This window comes from Symsagittifera roscoffensis, chromosome 7 (assembly GCF_963678635.1).
Source record: "Symsagittifera roscoffensis chromosome 7, txSymRosc1.1, whole genome shotgun sequence".
Taxonomy (NCBI): domain Eukaryota; kingdom Metazoa; phylum Xenacoelomorpha; order Acoela; family Convolutidae; genus Symsagittifera; species Symsagittifera roscoffensis.
In genome coordinates, this window is record NC_087068.1 from 3874368 (window position 1) to 3885230 (window position 10863).

Below are 10863 nucleotides of genomic sequence, written 5' to 3' on the forward strand. Positions count from 1 at the left end.
TAATCTTCATGAAAAAAAATAGGAACAAAAAAAAAAGAATTAACTAATCAATTAAACCGGGGACATCCAGAAATGCTGATAATTCTGATAATTTGATCTTGTTGTCCAGTACATTGCAGGAGGACGGAAATAATGCCAGTTGAAAACATAATTTATTCTTATAGGTGGAGTTGTACCAAAGATAAAACCAAGGTACTGCGCAAATATCCATCCACTAAATTTTTCCAAGCTGGCACCAAAATCATCTTGAATTCAAGATTAGATTAAATAAATTAGTTTAATACAAAATTCTTACACTGATTGAAGATATAACCACTAATTTGAAGCCTGAAAAAGTAGTAGTGTGCGAAACAGTCAAACATCGAGCAAAAGGGCGGCAATTTTTGAGTTTTAACTTGTCAAAAACTGTTGGAACATTTTGTACAGTAGCGATAATAGTTTTCAAGTGCTTAAAACAAATGCAATGATTAGAAAAATCCGTAAACGGTGCTTTTTGTATTAGGAAAACACGCACAATTTTTGTATTAGGAAAACACGCACAGTCTTTTTGGCACAATTGCCTTGGCTCCAGTTTTAGTCAAAATTCTTACAATTTTCCACTAACAAAAATTCAAAAAAACCACTAAACAGTCTCAGTCATAGTCGCTCCTAAGCCCGCTATTGCCCCTTCTAGCGCCTAAAAAAGTTTCAAGTTTTTGTACATATCATACAATCCGTAAAACCAAAACAACTTGAATTTCTGGGTAAAAATTTCAGCCAACTAACATTAAAAGTTCAGCAGACCACATGATTTAGCATATTAAGGACTGATGTTGAGATGATTTAAAAATTACCGGTGTTTAGTTTTGTTTCATTTTAACCTGTTTTCAGTTTTAACTAAGATCTCTGCAATCTTTTTATATAAAACTGAACAATTAGTATTCTGTCAATTTTCAAAATCATGTCAAAAAAATTTGAAACTCCTTGGTTGCCACAATTTCTTCCAAAAAAAATTTGATAGTTTGTCCTCGCAAGTACATTGTTGCTTCCAAACTACTACTGGACAACTACACTGTATATAACTTTACTTAACTTCAATTGAACTTTAGACGTCCTCTTCCCGGTCACTTAAAAATGCAATCTTCCAATTGTAGAAGCTCAGCAAGTAAATTTGCAGATATAATTATACTTGTATACAAAATTGACGAAAACATTGACGAAATTCTTATTTTCTCGGAAAATTGGTTCAATGAAAAAAAAAACGAACAACGTCTTCGATCTTTCGATACTACAAAAAAATAATGCTTTTTGATGGTATAGATATGTAGAAGCCAATTAAGTTTGAAAGGTGGAGTTATGCTCCTTTTAACGAAAATAAGTTATTCAAAACTACGCCAAAATACAAAAGTTCTGTATCAAGAGAATAGCAATTAGATAGGTGTGAAAACATTCTTAAACATTTTTAAATAATTTTTGAATATATCATATAATCCGTCCGAACCAAATAAATTACCAGGGACAAGGATTGTTTGAAGACTATTTTATTTGTCTGCATTCAGATAAATAAAACTTCATTTCTCTGAAAAGAATAAATGGCAATTGTAGAACCAATTCATTCTTTCATTCTACAATTGCCCTTTAATCTTTTCAGAGAAATGAAGTTTTATTTATCTGAATGCAGACAAATAAAAGTCTCTTCAAACAATCCTTGTCCCTGGTAATCTTGACGCAATAAACAAAACAGTATCCATTCACTCTAAAGACCTAATCGAATATATTATTACTGATATGTTTTTGAAAGATCAATCAAAGATCAATCAATTTTAATTTCCATGAAAGAAAAAAAAACTATCACTGTAATTCAACCAATTAACGTTTAAGCTCTGGGACTAATACTCAGGAGTTCAAATCATAACTAGTCTAAAGCCATCAAAATTATCTGGGAAGATTTTGACAGGCAAAACGACCCCGAATCAATGAACAAAACTTTAAGCAACATGTTTAAAGCACTTTCAGTCGTGATTCGATTGACCTTAAAAAGTTCAAAAACTTTTTCCTAGTGTGAAGAATAATCAGTTTAAATTTTTTTAGTCCTACTCCAATTTAGATCAAGGAAAGCAAATCGAATAACATTCCTCATACATAAAAAGTGGCTTTTTAGACTAAAAAACACAATTTTACAAACAAAAGCCAGCATTAAGCGCCTTCTAGTTCATAAATTTTTTCATACAAATAAAAAATTTTGAACGCAAAAAAGTTTTCCTGATACAATTATTTTTTGGAGAGAAATATAGTATCTCATGTCAAATTCACTATACTTTTTTTGCGCATTTGTGTATTTCAACAATCTTTACGAACAGAAAAACTGACGCTAATTTGGAAATTTAAAAATTTGTTTTTTTTTTGGAGTTTTGTACGAATGTGGTCGGATCGTACTAAGTTACTTGCACAACAACCGGCTGTCATTCATTCCATTTGGTAATTGAGGTAATTTTTGCGTAAAATTTTTTAAAACATGAACAAACCGACGCTAGGTTGACAAGAGTCTGAGATTTTGTTGGTAATGGCAAACCTCCAGTATGAGAAAAAAAACGGGTACTGGCCGGATTCGAACCTGAGACCTTTGTCGAGATTGTGGTACAGTTTAAGTCCGTGTGTGCTTTCCGTCAGGGATTTGGGCGCTTGATGGCAGTAGCACTATTGGAATTGACAGCCAGGTTAGGTTCTGTTTCCATTATTGTCTCAGGTGTCTGGCAAGCAAACACTTTCTTTCTTTGTTTATACCATTAGGGGAAACTTGTGAGCCAAGACATTGTGTCTTCAGTTTTGTTGTATCCATGCATGCATAAATTTTCCTCGTTTTGGATCAATTGAGCTATTCCCCCCCCCCCCCCCCATTCTCGCGTGGGGGGTAAATAGCTCAATTGATCCCTCGTTTTTCCCTTTGTTCAGCTTCCGCTTTGTACAGTTTTTCACACAGTCGTTTAAACGTTCTGTCCTCTAATCGGACCTGATTTTTCAAACTGAGGATGCGTATGTTAGAAACCGCTTTAAAATGTTGTTAAAATGTGACCTGTAGTAGCCGGAACTGTCTTCAAAAAGAAATTTCAGTTCAACTTCTACCCGGGCTTGTTTTGACGGGAGCCTGCCGTGGGCCCCAAAAACACATCTAGCTGCTTCGTTGCATAACATTTTCCATTTTCCAGCTTGATGGCATGTGACTGGAATCTAACTTGGTCGTCGACTTTGAATCGCTGTCTCACCTACGTTATTGCAATTTGCAGCTTCACCCAAGTTCCCACCTGCAAATTGCGATGTCATATCATCTGAGAACTGGTTGATGGCTTTAGTGAGAGCAATGTAATTTTTTACGCAAGTTCAGTTAGTGCAAAACAGAGGTGAAAAATTGGCATTCCTTCGGAGAAGACAAGAATGCGACCATACTCGTCATACTCCCTAGTTATTTTTCTGCAAATTCAGGTTGAAAGTCGGTCGCTGCGATAAGCGTTTAAATCTTGTGCTGTGGATTCGGCAGCAAGAGGGCAGTATCACGAATGGAACTGACAGCCAGGTCATTGTCTGCTTGACTTTTCAACTCAAGTTTATGACAACCAAATATGTTTGTCTTTCTTAATCTCATCGTTATACATAAATAGTAGCTGTTTAGGCTAAAAAACATAATTTTATAAACGAAAGCCAGTTTTGAAAGCATCATTAAGCGCTTTCTAGTTCATAATTTTTGCCACACGAATAAAAAAGTTTAAGCGCAAAAAAAGTTCCTGAGACAATTATAATTTTGAAGAGAATATAATATTTTATGCTTATTTCACTATTTTTTTATGCGTTTGTATAGTTCAATATTGACACTAATTTGGAAATTTAAAAAAGTGAAGACGCAGTTCTGCCGTTCAAATTTAATTGATCTATCTGCCTTCCTCTTCCTGCTGCAGCAAGCCATCTTTCATTCACTCTCTTGTCGGCTTACAGTTTCAGTTTTTCTTCTGTACACTTTTTCACTTTTTCACGAAGTCTAATCAAAGTTTCTGCCCTCCAATTGGACCTGGTTTTTTGTCAATTTGGTAGTTGTTTTTTTTTGCTTCCAGAGTGTTTAGTGTTGCGTGTGTTAGAAAAAACTTAAGTTGGCAAAAATTTGTGATTTAGTCCAACCTTTACTTAAGGAGCTATTTTCACTTCAGGTTTCATACTCACTTGTATTGACGGTTAACCATTTAGCTGTTGCATTTTAAAATTCATTTTTCTTTCGTCTTGTATATGGATTCCCTAGATCCTAAAGACGTACACTCTACCGGGTTTTGTGTGCAATTCTCGTAGAAATATTTTTAGCCCTTTTTTTGCCAACCAGGGAGTGCTTCAATTAAAGCATGTGCTCTAACTTTCTCAGGGTCAATGGCTTTATTGTGGGTTGAATTTAAGTTGGGCGTCGTCTTTTTCGAAATATTGTATAAATGTCATTTTTTCGTAGCATATCAATTCACCTCCTAGTTTTGACTGAGATCTTTTTTGGTCTTTTTAAACTCAGTTTTTTTGGTCATCAGTTAAAAGCAGTTGTACTGTTTTTTAACCACCAGTTCGACGTATTTCGCTGTAACTGAAACCTCTTTTTAATAGATTACAGATTTTCCGCTTCATCTAAATTATCATCGGCAAATTGATTTTCCAGATTATCTGCAAACTAGTTCACAGCTTCAGAGCGAGCTTTTCATTTTTTTGCTGAAATTTAGTTGGTTCAAATAGAGTGGCTTACCTTTGGTAAGACAAGAATGCGGCTGATGTCATCTTGCATCTGGCTAGTGCGCATCGATTCACAAGCCAGGCCCCCAAATGTTTGAGCACAGCAGCCCCTGTTTATTTGTCCGCAATGTCTTTCGAAAGGCCTAGCCTTCAGTTTAAGAGGTCGAGCCTCCAAAAGATGGCCTCCACAAAGATGGAACCATCTTCTCCTTCGTTTGTCCGAAGGGTTATAGGAGAAATAGTGGTCTAATCTTTTTTATCAAGTTTGTCAAGTACCAGGCAAACTTGATAAAACAGCTAAGACCAATATTTCTCCTCTAATTTTTCGGACGGATTTGAAAAAGGATAGTAATTATAAGGATATTCACTATGTATAAGGATAGTACTATTGTTGTCGTCCTTCCGTTATCTGGCATATGGATACCATTTTCTGTTGGTTAAGAATAAGAGGTGGTCCCTGTTTCTTTCACCCAGATAATTGAGCATCGGCGCTTCAACTTTATCTGCTCCACTATTTTTGACTTAACTTCTGTTACTGCTTCATCATGTTCGGCTGTGCAGAACATTCCGAATTAGTTGCTGTTCTTTTAACACATCGTTTGCAAAACCTCCACATCAGATTTCAGAAGATCATCACCTGTTTTCAGAGCTCTTTTTGCACAAAATTGATACTCTCTTTAACATTATTAACTATTCTGGTCGCCATCGCTTAGCGTCTTTGCAGTGGTTTCCAGAGGAGTTGGAACCGGGCCTGGGGCCGGGCTCGGGCCTCATTTATAGGATCATCAACCGGGCTGTGCAAATGGGCTTATTAATTTCTAATTTTTTTAAACAAAGAAGATTCATATTTGAATTTCAATTTACTTTGTGTTAGAAAATTCGTGTTTTTTTTCATTAAAAGTGGGGTTCAAATTTTTGTTTCGAACCGGGCCTTGACGGGCCGGGCCCTGTACTGACTTTCAAGAGAACATCTTTCACCGTTCAAGCTACAAACGCCCAGAGGGAGCGTGACTTCAGCAGGGCTGAGCAAATCTGGACAACCAAGCGTACCCTCCTTTCTGTGGCAAAATTGAGCCAAATCGTGTTGCTAGGATCGGCTGGGGCCTATGGGCTTATTAATTTTTGATTTTTTAAACAAATAAACTCACATTTTTGTTTAGCAACCGGACCCGGTTTTCTAGGTTAAGACAGGGTCTAGCTCTGGTAAAACTGCAATATCGATATTAGGAAAGGTATTTCTTCCGACCGAATTGATTTTTTTGTGATCGTTTTGAACGCACCACCGAAATACCAAGTGTGCTGTGGTTTGCTCTGTTTGCTGCGCCACTTTTTCGTAAGCACATCTTCAAGATTAATTGCCATATTTTCCCAAGCTCTAATGTGCAAACACGTCTGCGCGGACAATGCTTTTAAGGGTGCTTGGTTATTCATCTGGGCGTGGGCGTCAGTGCGTTATACTCAGCCGTAACACTACCCAATCGCTGTTTGTTGGATGTTTTGCCCTCTCCTCCAACTTTATTGTTTTTTCTGTGTGAATAAAGTTACCAGACCAGCCAACAAAGTTTCCGAGGGTTTTTCAAACTTTGGCTGAGCGTGGTTTAGGGTTGTTCATTTCTGATTTCTGTTTGGCTGAGTGGGGCTTAGGATTGCTCATTTCTGGCTTCCGTTTGGGTGAGTGTGGTTCGTGATTGCACGTTTTTGGTTTCCATTTGGCTGAAGGTGGTTTAGAATTGTTAATTTCTGGTTTCCGTTTGGATCAATGTGGTTTAAGATTGCTCTTTTCTCGTTTCCGTTTGGCGGAGCGTGGCTTAGTGTTGCTCTTTTTTGGTGTCCGATTGACTGAGTGTGGTTTGGGTTTGCTCGTACTGGGTATGGTATATGATTGCTTGTTTCGGGTTTCCATTTGGTTGAGCGTGGTTTGGGATTGCTCATTTCTGGTTTCAGTTTTGCTGAGCGTGGCTTAGAGTTGCTCATTTCTGTTTTCCGTTTGGGTGAGTGTGGTTCGGGATTGCACGTTTCTGGTTTCCAATTGGCTGAGCGTGGTTTTGGATTGCTCATTTCTGGCTTTCGTTTGGGTGAGTGTGGTTCGTGATTGCACGTTTCTGGTTTCCATTTGGCTTAGCGTGGTTTAGGATTGCTCATTTCTGGCTTCCGTTTGGGTGAGTGTGGTTTGGGATTGCACGTTTCTGTTTTCCGTTTGGCTCAATATGATATAGGATGGCTCGTTTCGGGTATCTATATGGCTGAGTGTGGTTTAGGGTTGCTCGTTTCTGGTTTCCGGTTGGCAGAGTGTGGTTTAGGATTGCTCGCTTCTGGTTTCCGTTTGGCTCAATATGGGAAAGGATTGCTCGTTTCTGGTTTTTGTTTGGCTGAGCGTGGTTTAGGATTGCTCGTTTCTGGTTCCAGTTTGGCTGAGCGCGGTTTAGGATTGCTCATTTCTGATTTCCGTTTGGGTGAGTGTGGTTTGGGATTGCACGTTTCTGGTTTCCGTTTGACTCAATATGGTATAGGATTGCTCGTTTCGGGTTTCCATTTGGCTGAGCGTGGTTTAGGATTGCTCATTTCTGTTTTCTTTTGGGTGAAAGTTATTCGGGATTGCACGTTTCTGGTTTCCGTTTGGCTCAATATGGTATATGATTGCTTGTTTCGGGTTTCCATTTGGCTGAGCGTGGTTTAAGATTGCTCATTTCTGTTTTTCGTTTGCGTGAGTGTGGTTTGGGATCGCACGTTTCTGGTTTCACTTTGGCTTAATATGGTATAGGATTGCTCGTTTCTGGTTTCCGTTTGACTCAATATGGTATAGGATTGCTCGTTTCGGGTTTCCATTTGGCTGAGCCTGGTTTAGGATTGCTCATTTCTGTTTTCCTTTTGGGTGAAAGTTATTCGGGATTGCACGTTTCTGGTTTCCGTTTGACTCAATATGGTATATGATTGCTTGTTTCGGGTTTCCATTTGGCTGAGCGTGGTTTAGGATTGCTCATTTCTGTTTTTCGTTTGCGTGAGTGTGGTTTGGGATCGCACGTTTCTGGTTTCAATTTGGCTTAATATGGTATAGGATTGCTCGTTTCTGGTTTCCATTTGGCTGATCGTGTCTTAGGATTGCTCTTTTCTGGTTTCCGTTTGAGTGAGTGTGGTTCGGGATTGCAGGTTTCTGGTTTCCGTTTGGTTCAATATGGTATAGGATTGCTCGTTTCGGGTTTCCATTTGGCTGAGTGTGGTATAGGGTTGCTCGTTTCTGGTTTCCGGTTGGCAGAGTGTGGTTTAGGATTGCTCGCTTCTGGTTTCCGTTTGGCTCAAAATGGGAAAGGATTGCTCGTTTTTGGTTTTCGTTTGGCTGAGCGTGGTTTAGGATTGCTCGTTTTTGGTTCCAGTTTGGCTGAGCGCGGTTTAGGATTGCTCATTTCTGGTTTCCGTTTGGGTGAGTGTGGTTTGGGATTGCACGTTTCTGGTTTCCGTTTGACTCAATATGGTATAGGATTGCTCGTTTCGGGTTTCCATTTGGCTGAGCGTGGTTTAGGATTGCTCATTTCTGTTTTCCTTTTGGTAAAAGTTGTTCGGGATTGCACGTTTCTGGTTTCCGTTTGGCTCAATATGGTATATGATTGCTTGTTTCGGGTTTCCATTTGGCTGAGCGTGGTTTAGGATTGCTCATTTCTGTTTTCCGTTTGCGTGAGTGTGGTTTGGGATCGCACGTTTCTGGTTTCCGTTTGGCTCAATATGGTATAGGATTGCTCATTTCTGGTTCCAATTTGGCTGAGCGTGGTTTAGGATTGCTCATTTCTGTTTTCATTTGGGTGAGTGCTGTTCGGGATTGCACGTTTGTGATTTCTGTTAGGCTCAATATGATATAGGATTGCTCGTTTCGGGTTTTCATTTGGCTGATCGTGGCCTAGGATTGCTCTTTTCTGGTTTCCGTTTGAGTGAGTGTGGTTTGGGATTGCAGGTTTCTGGTTTCCGTTTGGCTCAATATGATATAGGATTGCTCATTTCGGGTATCTATTTGGCCGAGTGTGCTTTAGTGTTGCTCGTTTCTGGTTGTCGGTTGGCAGAGTGTGGTTTAGGATTGCTCGCTTCTGGTTTCCGTTTGGCTCAATATGATATAGGATTGCTCGTTTCGGGTATCTATTTGGCTGAGTGTGGCATAGGACTGCTCGTTTCTGGTTTCCATTTGGCTGAACGTGGTTTAGGATTGCTCATTTCTGTAATCCGTTTGGGTGAGTGTGGTTTGGGATTGCACGTTTCTGGTTTCCATTTGGCTTAATATGGTATAGAATTGCTCGTTTCTGGTTTCCATTTGGCTGATCGTGGCTTAGGATTGCTCTTTTCTGGTTTTCGTTTGGGTGAGTGTGGTTTGGGATTGCAGGTTTCTGGTTTCCGTTTGGCTCAATATGGTATAGGATTGCTCGTTTCGGGTTTCCATTTGGCTGAGTGTGGTATAGGGTTGCTCGTTTCTGGTTTCCGGTTGGCAGAGTGTGGCTTAGAATTGCTCGCTTCTGGTTTCCGTTTGGCTCAATATGGTATAGGATTGCTCGTTTCTGGTTTTCGTTTGGCTGAGCGTTGTGTAGGATTGCTCGTTTCTGGTTCCAATTTGGCTGAGCGTGGTTTAGGATTGCTCATTTCTGTTTTCCGTGGCTGAGCGTGGTTTACGGTTGCTCGTTTCTGGTTTCCGTTTGGCTCAGTATGGTTTAGGATTGCTCGTTTCTGGTTTTCATTTGGAAGAGTGTGTTTCAGGACCCCCTCCTAAATCTGCATCTGATTCCCGGATCTTGAAGTGTTCAACTGTTTTTGAAAAACTGATTGCGATAGCTTGAAATTATTATTGGCTGAAAAATACTAATTGATTAGTTTATTTACGCAATGGTACACATGTGATTTGAATTAACCGGACAAAACGAACAAAATTTGATATTTCAAACGCGTTTTTATCCAATAGGGCCAAGATTAAACAAAAATGAAGTGAATAAAAGTTGATTAAAATTTCACCAGAAATAAGATGCTGCAATTCAAAATTCTCAAACAAAATTTAACTCCGAAATATTTGAGTAATTGTCTATTTGCAGGACGGTTAATGGCGTGAACTAGAGTACTCGTGTTAGTCTTAAATGCTAATCAACTGAAGATCAAAATCGTTTGGAAGATTGGTTGAATGCAAATAAATTGAATTTAAGTGAAGATAAATATGTAAAAAAGACTACCTCAATTTAAAAGCAGTGCACATTTAAAAACTGTTTTCCTTTTCATTTTAGATTTAATCGTTCAAGCTTTTACACCAAGCCTTACAACAGACTTTTTTAGGCAAAAAGTCGAATCAGCTACTGGAAAACCTGTAAAAATAATTCAATAGCTCCACTAGGTCTAATTTATTTTTAGTTTTACCAATTAGAAAAAAAAACTTATCTATGGATTTTTCTTCTGCCCTTAAAAGTTGATGGAGAAGTTTTCAGTGGTAAAATTGACGAAACAATTAAAAAAAACGAACAAAAAATCTTAAATTCCCCTCACACCCTTGAAACGTTTAACATGATATGCTCTGTGTCTGTTAACAATTTATTAAAACTCATTTAATCTCCTCAATTTTATTTGGATGCAGATGTTATACAGTGCTGATTGAAATTACGAACAAAATTTGAAATTTCAAAGACCTTTTTCTAAAATTGGGTTAGTTTAGACAAAAAGTGAATAGAACAAAAGTTGCTTAGATTTTCACCAGAATTAATGCGCTGCAGTTTTTTTTGTCGAGATTCTCAACCTCAAAATAAGCCATTATGGTTTTTTTAATTCATCAAGAATTAGGCAAGAAGATTGGAACTACATTGTTGAAAGGAAAAATGAGAAAACTATATCACAAGAAGCCTCGTACACATCCCAACAAGTTTCTAGAGAACTAAGATCTCCAAAAAAGTTGTTTTAATTTTGTTCTAAGCAGAGATTTTGGGGTTTATATAGTAAAAATCACATTGAGTATCAAGCAACAATGTTTTCTTTTTTACAGCTTTTTGGATATTCAACCCTTCTAGAACTTTGTTTGGAGCAGTAAGAGGCTTCTTGTGACATAATTTTCTCATCTATTAACAAAAAAGTTTCAGCGTAATTCTTGATTAATTGAAAAAAGATTTTTTAGGTAAAACTTTG

At 38.2% G+C, this 10863-nt stretch overlaps 1 protein-coding gene across 1 annotated transcript in view; it reads left to right on the top strand.

Moving 5' to 3' along the window:
• The window catches only part of LOC134852177 (U4/U6.U5 small nuclear ribonucleoprotein 27 kDa protein-like), a 332923-nt gene that overhangs the window by 20962 nt on the left and 301098 nt on the right, over positions 1 to 10863 (top strand). The window lies entirely within an intron of this gene.